Here is a 5,492-nt window from a genome sequence, read left to right on the forward strand (position 1 = left end):
TCTTAAATACAGTGAAAACTTGTCTAAACTGAACGACTTTGGAACTTTAAAAATTGGCTCGGTCTAGACAGGTTTTCAGTTTACTAAGTTCAAATTTCATCAAAATTGATATGATAAGACTTGAAAAAGGTTCTAGTTTACATAGCGGAATTATTTCACATGACTTTCACACGAATTTCACGATTTTCACCTGAATTGAGCATATAAACTTTGGGACAGAGTTCACGTGAAATCCGGTTGAATCGAGCTTTCTCATGAAATTAACGAGAATTTTTCAAATGAAATACGTGTTAAATGATTTTCACGTGACAATCATGCTAATTTCATGTGAAACTCGATTGGCATGTATTTCACGTGAAAATATTTGCCTGTGAAGACATATTTCAAGGGTTCGATTTAGACAGGTTTCACTGTATTTGATGTATTAAGTGGTATTAACCGTAAGTTATTGATTTGTTTTGTAAATATAAAGTTTTGGCTTTTAAAATTTGTTGTTTTCTACGGTTTAAGACTTCGGTTGTGGTTAGCCAAATTTAAAGTTTGTACTTCAGTTTAGAGCAGTCCAAATAATATATTATGTTATTCGTATTGGCTATACATGTACTTGTATTGGCTGTCTAAGCTGTCGCTCAAGTTTGGTTCTTTTCGGATATTTAATGTTTACATTTTTCAGCCTTTTTATCGGTAATTACAACTATCGTTTTAACATATAGAAGCAGGGTAAGTCACAATACTTAACTCTATTATGACATCATAACTTACGACTAATTTTACACTTACGATATTTTGTGAAAAGGGCTGCAGGGACATATGTAATGTACATATACATATATAATTATATAATGTCCGTGTTATAACTGCCTGTGCAATTTGATCCCATATAATGAACACCATTCCTAAATTAAACGCATCACCAGTTCAAAAGGTGATAATAATTCACATGTTTTACTGTAAAATCTAGCATGGCCTCGAACATGATATAATACATAAACTAATTAAATTTGATAGACATACATGAATTGATGTAGTCACCTTAAATCGTCTTAAACAAGTTTACACACAAAACTTACCTGTGATTTTATCGTTATTCCGCACATTAAAAGAAATATACAAATTACGAAACAAAAACTATACAAGTCCTTCATTCTGACTGTTTGACTGCTGAAACAAAAATGACACGATGCACAAATTACAATGTCATTATCTCTCTCTCGTGTTCATTTGTTAAGACCAGGAAGCTAATATTGTCAAAGTACAAGTGGTTATCGGTTCACTTCACCGCAAATACACTATGTTTGTGGGTGATTTAAATAGTGACTGTTTTTTTCTTGGTTGGGAAATCCCAAATACGTAAATATAGATAAATCGTCGGAAAATAAGTTATCTTTTATAAATGGATCATAATGATACTGTTTTTACGAATGAATCAACATTAAAGCGTTTTGTACTTATTTTGTTTTTACAAAACGGGAAATCGAAGCACTTCTTTCTGCTAATACTGCAGAAATTAACTTCATATGTGGTATGTATGTTGCATCTGAAATATTTTTGTTTTATAAAGTTTGAAAAAAAAATAAAAATAACGTTTAAGTACGTTAAAAAGCTACGTAGATTTACATGAAGCAGTGATGTGTATCTAGATATAAAAATAACACAATTCAATTTCGTGAAACCTTGTTTTTTCACAAAATACTCAGATAAAATTTTCGCCAACCCCCGGTCTGTTTCCAACCAGAACTGAGTTCCTGAGTCCGTCCCTGAAAACGACACTTAATATGAATTATTCAGAGAAGTCTAGGTTAGTTTGAAGCATTTCGACCATTTTTGTGTTTTTATCGTTCTTATTATTGAAAATGAAATCATATGAACTTTAAGTTCACTTTTTATCAACATTTTTTTAAGAACAATCATGTTGTTTTCTGTGGACGCTGAAAACGATTTTTTAAGTAGTAACTCTCATTAGCAGCATAACTGACCGAGTTTACACTAATAACTTCTCGCATATATTTATTTGAGCAAGATAATTCAACTTTCATAGGAAAATGTCATCTTGTCATCTTTTTTCTTTCAGATGCAATGAAACCGGATTAATTTTGCCGAGTTTTCATGTGCATATCTTATCGTAAATCTGTAAGGGCATTATAAATAAAATAGTTGTTATTTAATCAAAGCCATCTGAAATATACAATATATTACATGTATGCCTGTGGTATATCCCTCTGAAATTCTCCTAATCACCCCCTCCAGTTCCACCCCCTGAAGACAAATACATAGTGTACACATATATAACCAATAATCCATATTCGCTATGTTCTTGATTGGAATTTGTAGTATTTTCCTCCGTGTCTGCGTTCTCTATTTTTTTGTTATTTTCTATCACATGTGTTACTAGATCTTATGGTTCCCTTTTGTTCCTTGATGTTAGAGCTCAACTTACGAATTTTTTTAATAACTTGATAATGCTAAGAGTAATCAAGGGAACCAATATTCTAGCGGAAATCGATAGAATGTAATCCAGGGACAAAAACCAGACATGGAAAATAGACAGACACAACAAAGAACTCTAAATAACCAAAATAATACAAAGTATTTGATTACCTGTAGAGTTCAAAGAAGCCAGATAATGTTTTATTATCTGTCAAGAAGTATGCGGCATCATGAAAATTAAATACTCTGAATAATTCTCACGAGACAATAGCAGGTAAAAAAACTTCCTCAATTGATACAGTCTGAGAGATGCATGTTTACACATAATGCGGCGGTTTAAGTGGTTTGAAGTATTTGGAGTATATTCTATAAATTCTGTCAAGATTATTGTTAAATACTTTTCTATACAAAACTTTAGGAAGAATGTCTAAGTGTTTTGATGTGTTGTCTCTCCGTGGTTTATCTCACTCTTTGCACAAAAAATCGTAAGTGTAAAATTAGTCGCAAGTCATGACGTCATAGTAAATCAAAGTTTTGTGACGTCATAACTTACGACTAATTTTACTCTTACGATTTTTTTGTGAAAAGGACCACTGAATTATTGGCTTTTTCCTAAAACATACAATACAACTGAGCGTTTGTTATGAACCTCGTGTGAAACCAGTTATACTGCTAGAAATTCTGTAATGTAAGTATAAATGATATCAGACACTTGTGACCATATTCGTAGTTCTGATGAGGAGAGAAAATATAAAGAAAAATGGGTGAATAATGGAAGGTAATAATTAACGAATCAAATATAAACAAGGAAAAGATAAAGGTAACGATTAAGCCACGAATAAGGAATAAAGTCAAAAGTAACGAATGAGGAACGAATACGTTACGAATATGAAATAAGAAAAGGGTAATGAATAAGTTATGAATATATTACGAATAAATTATCAATAAGGGATATATGAAAAGATAATGAAAAGTAAGAAATGAGGATTGAATATGTTACAAATAAGGAATAAGGGCAAGGTAACAAATGAGGAACAAATATGTTACGACCAAGGAATGAGGAAGGAATATGTTACGAATAAAAATAAGGGAAAGGTAACAAATGTGGAACGAATATGTTACGAATAAGGAAGAAGAAATGGTAATGAATATGTTACGAATAAGGATTAAGAAAAAGGTAATGAATATTTTACGAATGAATAAAGGAAAGGTAAGAAATGAGTAACGAATTAGGAATAAGTATATTTGTAGTACCAGAAAAAATTTGCGAACAATATCCTTACAGTTACCTTATTGGTTGTGCATGTAAATTGTTGATGTATTTTTCGAAGACAAATGTATTTTTGACCTATTCATTTGCTTTAAATTACCAAAAAAAAAAAAAAAAAAAAAAAAAATACCAAACATATACATTGTAAATTTCGATTCGCTTTACACGTGTTTCAAGTATTAATCTTTCATCAGCAGCATTAGCATTAAATAAATATGGAAAATATAATTCAAAACTTAATTGTCTACAAGAAGTACTCAAAATCAAAACTGATTATGTAGGAAGCAAAATCCATCACTGAGAGGTTCTACTATATGTAATACAAGGAATGAAGCTACAGTATTTTATTAACCTTGAAATTTCTAATATTGCAAATTATGATAAACAGGATAAATATTTAGCAATTAAGTAGCAGTTTTTGTACGAATCATGCAAATTTTGTAAAATGTGATACACCTCAAAGAAGGCTACATATTTTATTTTTTTGGTGTTTCCCTTATTTTTTAATTCTACAGAACATTGTATATAATTTGTATCTCCTATGAATGAAGGTTATATGAAAAACATGTTAGTTTCTGTTTACTTTGGCATTTTAAACAAAATATCAAAAATAAAAAATATGTAGGCTTTCGAACTATGAATCACATTTTGCGTGTTTCTTAGCTGGAGTGCTACTTAAATATTCTTGATGTACCGAGTGTGATACACAACCAAGGCTTTGTTTTTTATTTTGTATGTTTTTGTATTTGTTTAGTATTTAACATTTAAATTGGTTTTGTTTTCTTTCATTATTTGGTTCCCTAAAAAAGTCTGTATTTCCTTTTAAAATAAAACTGAAAGATTTCTGTTTTTTTTCAATTCTTTACAAAATTTGATAATAAAACGAAACTGTCCGTTTTCATTCAAGGAAGCTGTCCTTGAGCTTCAACCTTTGTCATAGCGAGAATAAGGGTTAGTTAACTCTTGGTCACGCAGCCTCCGATTATTGTCGACGTGTAATTTAAATCGTTCTTTTTGTAGGTAATACATGGTGAATCATTCTTTCAATACTCACTCAGGGTATATTTTTGGAATCTCTGTCCCCAGTAAGCCAATGAATTTTTTTCTAATGGCGCAATTAGTCGTTGATGTGGATATTATAATTGAAAATCGTGGATTATCACGACTATCAACAATTCACTTAAATATAGGAAATAGCGTTTAAGTAGCAGTCTTTCTAAAAATCAGACAGGTGATGATTCATGCATTTCAAAAACCCACCGAAATCAGTTTTATTTCTTGTTCAGAAACCTTTATAGATCACACAACCATTCTTAGTTTTTCATTTCGGAATTGCACTTTTGAGATCAAATTAATATAGATCTTAAAGGAAATTAGCACTTAGCAAGAGTTATCGTCCTTGATTTTGTTTGATTTGGTTGATTTTAGTGGGAGGTTAAAGTGTAGCTTCCTCAAAAGTGCAGGTATTAATACATGAAAATTATAGCATATGTAGACCAAAGAAGCATCGTCTGATTAGTGGGCTTTTCTACACCATGAATCACCTTACCATAGGCAGTGTCTGAATTTTATATGGGTTAGTACTTAATAAGTCCCCCTTCTTTATGTTTATTGAAATGGCTGGTCGTCTTAGATATAGGTAAGTTATTTAATGTGCTTTAGCTGATTATGTTATAATCTTTTTATATAGTTGTTGAGTAAATACGCACTTGTATTATAAACGTTATACTTAAACATTTTATCACACACAATTTATAATCGTAGATCATATTAAAATGGAGATTGAGGAATCGAG

Source organism: Perna viridis, chromosome 14 (assembly GCF_037379345.1).
Source record: "Perna viridis isolate PV_CMFRI_1.1 ecotype Kerala chromosome 14, ASM3737934v1, whole genome shotgun sequence".
Lineage (NCBI taxonomy): Eukaryota > Metazoa > Mollusca > Bivalvia > Mytilida > Mytilidae > Perna > Perna viridis.